Source organism: Gallinula chloropus (assembly GCF_964237585.1).
Source record: "Gallinula chloropus genome assembly, chromosome: Z".
Classification (NCBI taxonomy): Eukaryota; Metazoa; Chordata; class Aves; order Gruiformes; family Rallidae; genus Gallinula; species Gallinula chloropus.
Window position 1 is genome coordinate 84786559 of NC_140089.1, and position 12754 is coordinate 84799312.

Below are 12754 nucleotides of genomic sequence, written 5' to 3' on the forward strand. Positions count from 1 at the left end.
ATGTAATGACCTCTATTCATTTATTGTAAGTTATACAGTGTTGTGAAGTCAATGAAATATTTAACACTAATAAACAGGATGATCATTACTTTAATGTATAATGAAAAAGTAAATTAAGTAACTGACATTTAAATAAAATATAAATACTTTATACAGTTTCTATTTACCACATCATGGCAGTAATCCATTTAAAGTCAATGAACAACATAATTGAATGGCTCAGGTAATGAAAAGATCTTTCTTGGTTTGGTTTTTTTTTTCCCCTGACTATTCACATGGAAACTCACTTGCAATTTCCTGACATTTTTTAGGCTGCCTGTAAACATGGAAGTAATATTATGTCCTTTATGCATATATTTTAATTTCACGAAATCTCAAAAGCACTGAAACTTGGAACATGCTACTAAAAGATAGTAAGGTTTACAGATAATAGGGAAAGGGAACAATGAAGAGGAGGCGGAGACTGCCTTTTCACCGATGTTCTGTGGCAGTTCCAAACTTGCACAGAAACTGCTGTTAGAGCAGATGAAGGAAGGTTTAAGCAAAAAGGTCTCACCATCTTACAGAAAGGATATTCTCTCCATAGAGGATCAATGCCCACTCACTGCACTATATAGCAGGATTGACATTGATTACCTTGGGGAAGGGTAAAGGAGAAATTAATTAATTAATTATTCAATGCAAGTTTTCATAGCAGCAAATCCTTTTTTAAAAAAACTCTAGTAAAAAGAATTTTGAACTAACATGAATATTCATCACAGTCTGTGAAAAGATTTCACAAATAACAACACAGCCAAAACAGTTGCATTCCATGTAGCTTTATCATTATCTACTGATCTGAGAAAGATGTGTTGCATTTAAATAAATAACCTTTTAATTTTCTTTTGGAAAGAGAGTATTCTGAAGATGTTCAAATATCCCAAATAATCAAGATTTAAAGCAGAAATAAAAAAGTAAATAGTAAAAATGTAGAAAGGAAATGAGCAATTTCAAATACATTACTAAAGTTCTTATAATTTTCTTTGAATTTTCAATTATTGTATAACTGAAATTTTGAAAGAAATAATTTTTACATTACGGAGCTTTCAAGGGGGGGAGAGAACTCTGTAACTCTGAAGAATTTGTAGGAAGGGAAAGTAACTCTATTTACATAACTCTAGTGGTTTGACCCTGGCTGGACGACAAACACCGACCAAAGCTGCTCTGTCACTCCCCTTTTCAGCTGCACAGGTGAGAAACTATATATTGAGAGGCTTAGGAGTCAAGATAAGGACAGGGAGAGATCATTCTGCAGTCAATGTCACAGGCAAAACAGACTGAACACAGAAAAAAGCAAATAAAACTACATCAAACACCCAGTGACACCAGAGTCAGCTAATAAGTAGTGCGACCAGATCTTAAAGCACCTCCTCCCATGTCTCCCTTCTTAGCAGACTTCACTTTAGTCAGGATTTTGCTCCCTTCTTCCCCACCGTTGTGGCACGGGGAAGGGCAAGGACTGGGGGAATGGGAGTTTTGGTTAGTTCTTCACCAGTTGTTTTCCTACTTAGCTGTGGCCCAGGGGAGGGGGAGCATTCCTCACACCCTTCCCCTGCAGCACCGTGGGGTCCCACCCATTGCAGACAGTGCTCCACAACTTTCTCCAACATGAGTCCTTTCCCACAGTGCTTCAGTTCTTCACCACCTGCCCCAGCATGGGTCACTGCTATGGGTGCACTCATAAATCACAGAATGTCTCTCAGTCTGTCAGGTTCAGACTGCTCCAGACTGGTCCCCAACAGGATCACAAGCCCACCCCTAGCAAACCTTCTCCAGCATGGGTCTCTCTCTCTCACTCATCTCTGTCTCTGTCTCTGTCTCTCTCCCTGGGCTGCAAGTGCTGGCAGAGGCTTGCTCCAACGCAGGTCACAACATCTTCTGCATGTCTTCCCCTGCTCCAGCGTTGAGCCTCTCCATGAGCTGCAGGGGCATCTTTCTCTCCAGCACCTGGGGCACCTCCTCCCCGCCTTCCTGGCATTGGTGTCTGCACAGTTTCTTACATCTTCTCACTCACTTCTCTGGGGGCAAAAAGTAGTTGCTTGTGGGTTTTTACTTCTTAACTGTGATTCCCAGAGGCGCTGTGACCATCTCTGAAGGTCACAGAGTCAGCGATGACTCTGGCCTTGAGCTGGCTGGTGTTTGCTCTCTGGGGCCTGGGGGAAGCTTCTTGCTGCTTCTTGCAGAAGCCACCCTCTCAGCCCCTCCTTTTCCACCAGAACCCAGCCATACAAAACTACAAGAATAACACAAATACAATCTAAAAGTTTACAGCAGGACCAAGAATTTTCTGCAGATGTTCCAGTCCCTGGCCAATGATTCCAAAATCTGAGAAAGGGGGTTATTAGCAATTCTTTTTTATGAATCAAAGGCACTGAGGGAATAGGTTATGATCTTCTGACAAGAGATTAATATGTTGATACATTAATCAGTCCCAAAATTGTACAGGCATTAATAGAACACTGATCTGCTGCTGGATGTGTACCAAACTGACTGAACTACCCTGCATTAGTATATTAAATAATGTTCAGGACTATTCATCTACAGTATTTATATATATATATATATTATTCATATATATATATATATATATATTAGTGCAGTCCTTGGCAAAGTTTTGACTTATGTTCAGTGAAGGATTTCCTGGAATGTTTGAATCTTAGCAGAGACCAGGAAGTCCAATGGATGCAGCAAAACCTGCAGCCAAAGCTGAAGTGTGGGTTCACTCCAGTCTGTTCCATTGATCCTGTGCATGGGTTCATCTCTGGGCAGACTGAATTTACTTTGCTTCTGAGTCCTAATGGATCTGCTCAAGTAGATGTCTGGTAAAAGCCTAAAGATTCATCTGCCATTCACATCATTCAGCTGGGAAGAGAAGCATTAGAAAAGGACATTTTTAAGGGATGCCATTGATGTTCATGACTTGAGCTTTTCCAAAGAGTTGTAACATTTCTACTTTTCCTCTAATTTCAGTATTTGAAGTTGTGTCAATTAAAGCACATGCACAGAACTTTTTTGGGCTTGGGGTTTTGTTGTTTTTTTTTTCCTAGGCATCTACTTCAAAATTCACTATAAACTGATGAGGGTTGTCTAAAGTGGATTCATATAATGAACAATATCAATTAAGAAAAACTGACAGACGTAGATGTAGAACTCAGCATGTAACTGTAGAAGAGTTACTGACTCTATATGGCATCACAAACCAAGTGTTTAAATTGGGAGTAACAAACTGACTGAGTTTTGGATGCACCCCAGTTGTACATTGGGGAAATTCTGGTGCAAACTAGCCACTTTCCCTACTCACTAGTACATACAGAGGAAAAGAAGGCACATACAAAAAATGAAACTCAGTATAGCCAAGTAGGTAGTGGCCAGTATAGACAGCAGAGTGATAAGGAGTTTGCTCTATGCTGCAGGCAAACATACCTACAGTCTTTAGGTCACACAGAGAACATTATAAGTAGTTTGCATTTTCAGCATTTAATATCAAGGTGTGAGGACAGAAAAGGGCAATGAAATTATCAGATGTTCCTACTTCCACCACATCAAGACAGACTGTTTGATACATGAGTCTGGACTCCTTTATTATTTATAACCTCTAACCAAAAGAACTACCTAACAGATGTCTGCTGGAAATACAGTATAGCAGAGAGAAAAGAGTGTGTGGAAGATACCTTCCTGAAGGAGATGGTAAGTGAGCCAATTAGGGAAGGCATCCACTAGACCTGTTGTTCATGAACAGAGAATGACCCATAGGTGATGTGATGATAGGAGGCTGTCTTGGGCATAGCAATCATGAAAATGAGTTTTCAATTTAGTAGAACTGTTACCTAGGACTTCCAGAGGGCAGACTTTGGCCTGTTTAAGAAACTGGTTGTTAGAGTCCCTTAAGAGGCAGTCCTGAAGGGCAGGAGTCCAGAAAGGATGGACATTCCTCTAAAAAGAAATTGTATGTCCAATGGGACAGCACCTTCTCTGCAGACATGCTTCTCAGAATGTCAAGTCCTAACTTGTAGCACAGCATGGGGTTATGATACCCCAGGTGCAATGTCTTCAGTTTCATTTGGTTCCTCTCCACCCAACTCTCCAGCCTGTCCTGGTCTCACACCTGCTCAGCCTTCTGGTGTGTCGGCCTCTCCTTCTAGTTTTGTATCATCAGCACTTTCTGGAGATGCATTCTGTTCCCTCATCAGAATCACTGACAAATGTGTTGAGTAAGACTGAACCCAGTATTGATCCTTGGAGCACACCACTGGCTACAGGCCTCCAGCTAGACTCTGCACCAGTAAACTTCTTTCTTCCATTCGAGTTTTTCCAGAAGCTCCTTGCTCATGTATGCAGATCTCCTGGGTCCTTTGCTTGATTTTACTTTTTGGGATGTAAGAATTTTGAGGTAGGAGGAAGAGGTACTTGAATATTTACAAACTATTTAGGACTACTTCTTACCTTTAGGACCCTAACCAAGAGGCCAAAGTTAGCTCTCCTGAAGCCCTGGGTTTTAATTCTACTTATTGCCCTACTCCTTCCACATAGGATCATGAACTCCATTATTTCATGACCCTTGCAGCTAAGGCTGCCCCAGCCTTCACTTCCCCAACCAATCCTTATTTGTTTGTAAGTACAAGGTCCAGCAGCCCCCCTCTTCTCTAACAGATGTGTCAAAAAATTATCACCAGTGCTCTGTGGAAACCTGATGGACTGTACTTGTCTGGCTGTGTTGACTTTCCAGCAAATATCATTGTGGTGTAAGTGACTCAAGAGAACCAGGGCCTGTAATTTGAGGCTACTTCCAGCTGTCTGTAGCAGGTCTCATTTATTTCTTCCTGATCAGGTGGTCTGTAGCAAATACTCCCAACAGTGTTATCCATATTAGACTACCACTTAATTCTTAGTCATAAACTGTCAGCTTGTTCTTCGTCCATTCTTAGGAAGAGTTGGATACATTCCAGTTGTTCTCTGTAATGTTTTGGTCCCATCCTGCAATTCAGCATCATGCATCTGTTCACTCACTCCCCCACAGCGGTATGGAGGAGAGAACTGGAAGAGTGAAAGTGAGAGAACTCGTGGGCTGAGATAAAAACAGTTTAACAGGAAGATAGTGCTAATATATATTAATAATATATACACAAAACAAGTGAAGAACAGCACAATTTCTCTCCACACAAAGTTGATGGTGCATGAGACCCCCTCAGCTGCCACACAAGATAGCCAAACAGCCTAGCCTTTCAGCCCACACATGCAAACAAATAAAACCAAGGAATTCATTCACTGCTTCCCATTGGTAGGCAGGTGTTCAGCCATCCCACCAAAGCTGATGCTGCACAGCTGCCCAGAACCCCAGCTGCCACGCTTGACCTTCAGCCCACCCGCCTGCTTTAAACAGAACCTGACATCGTATGGTATGGAATATCTCTTTGGCTAGTTTGGGTCACTTGTCCTAGCTATGTCCCATTCCAGCTTCCTCAGTGCCCTCCTGCCTTCTTGTTAGCAGGGCAGTATGAGAAGCTGAAAACTCCTTGACTGCTTGACAACAAATAAAATCTTCAGTGTGTTGTCAAAGTGATTCTTATTCCAAATCCTGAACACAGAACTACACCAGTGAAAGAAGGGAAATGAAATCTATCCCTGCTGAAACCAGGACTTTTTCTCACATCAAGAGCAACTTAACCACCTTGTCTTTCTGTCCTGTCTTTCCTTAAAAGTATGTAGCCACCCCTGTCAGCTTTTCATTTTACAGACTCCTACTAAAACCAGTATGGATACTATTCAAACTATTTCTTCTTTGTTGTGAAGGTATGACCCAAATTCTCATAGCAGATAGGCAGAAGGTTTACTGTTAATGGTTGCTATGTTTTACCACATTCATGGTGAAAACACGTGATCCTAAGAATAATTTATTGCCACTCTTTTTTTGCGTACCAAAGGTTCTGATTGTGTATTCAAAATGAGGCCACACCAAAGCTAAATAAAGTTGGATAATCACCTCTTTTGACCTGCAGGTTATACTGTGTTTGACACACCTCAGGATGTCATTTGCCCTCTTGGTTACCACAGCACACTTAGCCTCCTGTCCATCAGGACTCACAGACCCCTTCCTGCAGGGCTGCTTTCCATCCACTCCTCTCCAATTTGTACTTGTGTCCAGCATTACTGCACCCTGGGTAAAGAATCTGACATTTGGACTTGTTAAATTTCATCCCATTAAATACAGCTAAATACTCCATTCGATCTAGATCCTTCTAGAAGACTTCTTGTCCCTCAAGAGACTCAACAACACCTTCCAGTTTGGTATCATCACTAAACTTGTTAACAGTGCATTCAACTCCTGCATCCAGGTTATTGATAAAAATATTGAGCAGACTGACCTTAGAATTACATCCTGACTGAGACCACTAGTGAATGGTTCACAGCCAGATGTAACCCCATTCACTACTACCCTTTCAGTCCTGCCATTCAGCCAGTTCTTTACCCGCTACAGAGTGAATTCACTCGTCCCACAGTTGGACATTTTTTTCAGAAGGTAAAACTTCAAGAAGAGTCTTGGTGACAAGTTAGATCCTGTATTTTGTTTCATCAGTACAGTTTTTCTCCAAGAATTCACTCAGAGATTTGTTTTCTCTGCCAATGGTATTAACCTTTCCAGCATGGTATGTACCAGGGGAATCAGTCTGCTATAGACAGAGGGTTCTATCAAAGTCAAATGCTACAATAAGATCAGAGATAGCAAGAGGTCTGAAGACATTGTTTTGTGTGTATCTCTGCCTCAGACTATCAATGCAATGTATGATGCACTCCACAGTTACAGGAATCCTCCACTGAAGTTCTGTAGCTTTGACAGTCTACATGAGCCCTATTTATAACTATACTGGCATAGGTGGCCAGCACTACGAAAATGGTGCAGGCATCATCATCTAGAGCAAAAACCTTCTGTACAGTTCTTTCATCCTGAAGTTTTGACACAGACTTCCTTTCCACACCAAGAACAGTAATATTCTTCCCTCTTACTCCAGCCACAGTGGAGCCCTTCTTGACCACCACATGGGTATACTATATCTGGAAGAGATGTCCATCCAAGGAAAAGACGGTGATGGCCCACTCATAGCTCATGAATGCTGCCCATGCATCTCTGTGCAGCCAGAACCAGCTGCCTGCCTCAAAAGAGCACACTTATTCCCCTGCCCCCATTAATGCAGACATCCCATGAACAGATGCTTAGCTGATAAATCATTAACAGGGATCCCAGTTACTTCTTATAATCAATGCAAACATTAAACTTTTTCTAAGATGTGTCTCCATTTCCATTTTCTCTTTCCCTCACTACTGGATACAGAGAAAGCATAAGGAAACCACATGCCCAGCTTAGCTGTGTTCCTCAAGTTATGAGAGATGATTGTGATTACCAGTTTGATCATACATTAAACATTATTCTGGATCATATAAACATATAATAAGCTGACGAAATGAACATTTTAAGTTGTTGCAATGGTAAGCATTTCTGGTGGAAAGCCAAGGATATTATTATTTTCTGCCTTAATCTTGGCAATATACTTTGTTTTCCCTTATTTCTTATGTAGTAAGAAGTAGATACATTAAAACAGAACAGAACAATGCCAAATCCTTAGAATCATGCAGTCACATATGAGCAGAATCCAGTTTTTATATTTGGTTGCATATATATGTATATATATATAAAAATAAGACATTCATATCTGCTGAAGTCTGCAACTACAGCGGTTGCAACAATGTTGGCAACAATAGAGGACTTGCATTAAAAAATATGCAGTTGCATGTTGGTCACCTGAATCACTCTAATTTCTATATGTGAGGTATGAACAAAAAGATCATAGAATCATAGAATTTGTTAGGTTGGAAGGCATCTTTAAAGGTTATCTAGTCCAACCCCCCTGCAGTAAACAGGGATATCTTCCCTAGATCAGGTTGCTCAGAGCCCCATCAAGCCTGACCTTGAACGTATCCAGTGATGGGGTCTCCACTACATCTATGGGCAACCTGTTCCAGTGATCTATCATCTTCATATTGAAGAATTATTTCATATTATCCAAAATAAATCTCCCCTTTTCTAGTTTAAAACAATTGCCCCTTGTCCTATTGCTACATGTTGTCGTGAACAGTTCTTCCCCAGCTTTGTTATAGGCAGCTTTCAGGTTTTTGAAGACTACTATAAGGTCCCCCTAGAGAATTCTCTTCTCGAAGCTGAAAAGCTCTTACTTTCACCATCCAAAGACATACTAATGTAAAAGTAATTGTACAGACAACAACTGTTATAGTAACAGGAGAACAAGTTAAAGCTGCCCGCTAAAACACCTAATTAAGAAAACCAATCCTCACACATGGCCCCCTGAAAGCAACTTAACCCAAACATTTTTAAAAGTCTTACTCTAGGCAAGCTTTAGACTACAAAAGAAACCTTTAGGACAGATATGTAAAATATCCTTTGATTTCTTATTCTGGAAGAACTGCATGCAGAGTGTGAAGGTCCCTCTCATGATACACATGAACTTGCTAGAAGCATGAAATCTAAGATGAAGAGGACTAGATAATTTGGTTGAAGCCTTTACTACTGAACAGGCTAATGACAGGACAGAAGTGACTCATTCATTGCCACAGTAACCTTTACCTGGTGCAAACCAGAAAAAGTTGGATTGACATCACAAGGGTTGTTTGCTTATGCATCACTTGCCTGTCATTACACTGTCCCTCTGATGGATTATTCCATTAAGTGGGCCAGAAATAGCATTGACGTTACAAGTCACATCTGCTACTGCAATCATTTGCCTATCTACTATTTTCAGATGAGAAGAAAACACCAAAAATGTTCATATTACACAAAGCATCACCAGTTATTTCCCTCAACCTCTTTAAAAAGAGTACACACACAAACTCTCAACAGCTTCTGTCAACTTGGTGAGGAATCATACTCTTCAGTTGAACTGTAGGAGGAAGTTCACAGACTGCTAACCTGAAAGTAAAAGCTTGCAAAGCTTTTAGCACAGACCTCCTACAAACTTAGAGCTCACATAACCCCACGGCACACATTGTCACCACCTGCACTAGTGCAGAACTGGAGGGAGCAGACATGCAAGCTAAATGTAGATGGATGACAAAGGCTAAAATTTGAAACAGAACAATTGTCCAGATGGTAACCAAACAACAGAGGCAACAATATGGATTATACACAGTTCAAAAGCCAGTATTTCAGAGGGATTCACTTGAAAGAGTATAAAAGCCTGTAACTGAATGAAGAGAGAAAATATTCACTGCTTTTTGAGGCTCTTGAAAGAAAATAAGTTCTTCTGTGTGCAAGGTTTATAAATGTTATAGCACAGTCAGGTTAAAAAGCTTCTTATGTTGTAGAGGTTTACCTGGACAATTCAGACTTCTTCAGGTCCAAGATGTTTTGATAAATTTACATCTTATCAGTGATCTACGGGATAGTGGAATCACCTACATGGATCCTGTTTTATCCACAGTTATCCTCATTTGCAACTTGTCTATTTGTTATTTGTTATCTGTTTAGAAATAGGTCAATAAAATAATGAAGTTACTATCACACTCAGGATTTTACATCCAATAAGGGACTGTATTACCCTCCATGTGTTACAGGAGTGGAGATTTTAGCAGCAGAGCACACAGTTCAAATGTGGTTATGGAGGAAGGCAAAAACTAGTAAATTATCCACCTTCACTTATTGATTTCTCCACTGTTCTCCTTGGTTCTCTTTTCTTTAACATACTGTAGCACTATCATTCTGCTTCTTTAAGAACTAATGTTTTAAATCTGTATTTGATATTCCTGAGTGAAACCAGGGAGCACTGAATGTATCATTCACACTTTCCTCCACCTTGTACTGTGTTAAATATACCCTAGTTAATACTTCTGATAAAGGTCTACACTGTATCTGAAGAATGGGAATACCTGACTTTCTTAAAATCTGACCTTTTTTTATATATTTGACACCAGATCTAATCACCACAACTTGTATTATTTGTTTTTTTTCTGAACCCCACACAGAGGCACAAAGAAGAAGAAGAAGAACGCTCGGTAACACTACTTTTATTTCATAATAATTATTCAGATCTTCTTCACATGGTATTTGGTTTCATTCTTTGCAATCATACCCACTCTGATGCCGTTTACAGGGACTGTTTACAAGGACATGAAGTGATAGGAAAGGAGGTAATGGTTCTGAACTGAAGAAGGGGAGATTAATATTACATACTGGAAAGGAATTTTTTACTATGCGAGAGCTGAGGCAGTGGAATAGGTTCCCACAGAAGCTGTGGCTGCCCATGGATCCCTGGCAGTGCTCAAGGCCAGGTTAGATGGGGCTTTGGGCAACCTGGGCTAGTGAAGGATGTTCCTGCTCAACGCAGGGGATGGAAACTAGATGATCTTTGAGGTCTCTTCCAACCCAAACCAGTCTGTGATTCTATGACATTCCTAGGCAATAATTTCTTCACAAAAGACAGACATTTCAATGCTTTTTATTCTGACAACACTGTGGCCTTATGCAGAGCAATTAGGACATGATTATAAATTGTGTCTTTTTTTAAATTGAAAACCTTCTCTTTTGTGTTGTTTTGCATAGGATGATACCCAGATTTGCTTTTTTTTCCTTGGTTTTTTTTTCCTTTTTTGTAAGAAATACAGTATTTTCAAGTCAGTTGATATTTTCTCATTAAGTGGGAATTTCTATGCTCCTTACTTTATTGACACATTGCAAGAAAGTATCTGTTGCATTTGTACCTTGCTGTTTTGAATCAAGTGACCCGACTTCTGAAAAGTGAAGTTACCAGAGCACTCATGAAAACTAATGTTTTAATTTATCTCTGAGGTCACAATCATCCAGCTATAGATCTGGCAAGAGCACACAGGAGGGTTAAGTAGCTATACAAACATCTGGAATGAATTATTTGGGTCTTGGGAGCAGAGTATTTGGAAACAACTTCCAAATATCAATTCCAAACCTAATATTTTATGATCTAGTTCTATATAAATTAATCATTCAGTATTAAAAAATACTGGTTTTAGATGTTCTGATAGTCAAAAGAAGTAGTTATTCTTTATATTTTGATCCTATGTATGGTGTCACTACAAATTGTTTTATTGCTTGAATGTCACTGGTCGCTAAATGCTTAACTCAATTACCCCTGAATAGAGTACTATCTTATGTTTAATTAGCTCCTTGCATGCAGAAATGGCTTAGAAAGACAGATGGCTTAAAACCATAACAACCTACATGGAGAAATTACAACTATATTGTTGTCTACTACTTACATATCAGGCCACCTGTAAATGTCAGCATAATCCAAAGCTCACTGCTTACTGTGTGATTTTGACCTACTTTCCTGACTTCTTATTTCTAGCAAATATTTGGTCTTTTGTATGATTAAATGATGACCATGAGGATGATAAAATGTTTATCTGGAGCAAATGAACAGAAGAGCATGCATTATAGACTTGTTTGTGTTTTATACATCGTGCAAGATGAAATATAAAAATAAATACAACAAATGCATAGTTGATGATGTTTTGATACAAAGGGCTCCATTAGTGCACTATCTCCTAAGTGCATTAAATTTTCCAGTGCCAAATAAAACAGAACATTGTAGTTTAAGAGTCTTCTTTTGTTAATTGAAGATTATTTATACAATTGTGCTCACAAGAGTATAATAAAGTTGCAGTCCACCCAGGGTGTTTTTGAATAACTTCCTACCTTCACTTGAAGCATTGTTATGGATGCCAGAACACAGAACATTCCAGCTCATAAAATAGTTATTTATTTATTAATTGGTTTTATTATCTATTTTCCAATGTTGGCATTTAAAAAAAAAAAATAATTGGTGAAAATCACAAAATTAATGTTAAACCCATAGAATCCCAGACTGGTTTGGGTTGGAAGGAACTCAAAGACCATCTAGTTCCAACCTCCTGCCATAGCCAGGAACACCATCCATTAGACCAAGCTGCCTAAAAGCCCATCCAATCTGGCCTCCAACACTTTCAGGGATTCAGAGCCATCCACAACTTCTCTGGACAGTCTCTGCCAGTGCCTCACTACATTTACAGTTAAATCTTTCTTTCTATTGCCTAATCAAAATCTTTACATCTATTACCCATTGTCTTGTTACTACCTGCCCTTATAAACAGTCCCAACTGCGATACCTTACAGGGGATGCCTGTGCAGAAAAGCTCTTTGTCTGAATTGTGTATGTATTGTAGAGATTTGTTATCACAGAATATCCCAAGCTGAAGTAACCCGTAAGGATCATTGAATCAAATTCCCCAATTCCCTGCTCCTTGCAGGACTACATAAACCTTATGAGACTATGACTAATGTCCAGACACTCCTTGAACTCTGTCAGACAGTGCCATGACCACTTCCTTTGGGAGCCTGTTCCAGTGAACAGTCACTCTCTCAGTGAAGAACCATTTCCAAATGTCCAATATGAACTTCCTCTATACAGCTTCATCCCACTTCCTTATGTCCTAATGACAGTCACCAGAGACAGGAGTTTAGAACTTCTCTCTCCACTGTCCACCTAGACAAAGCTGCAGGCTGCAATGAGGGCACCCCTCAGCATTTTTTTCCCCAAGTCAAACTAACTAAATGACTTGAACTGCTCTTTACATATCATGACCTCAAGGCCTTTCACGATCTTTGTTGCCTTCTCTGGACACCCTCCAGTAGTTTGGT

General features: G+C 39.8%; 1 pseudogene across 1 annotated transcript; it reads right to left on the minus strand.

Moving 5' to 3' along the window:
- Positions 1-6587: 6587 nt before the first annotated feature.
- LOC311203784 (proteasome subunit alpha type-7-like) lies at positions 6588-7143 on the minus strand (annotated as a pseudogene). Its single transcript has one exon. The product of its transcript is annotated as a proteasome subunit alpha type-7-like (transcript).
- Between the last annotated feature and the right edge of the window lie 5611 nt (positions 7144-12754).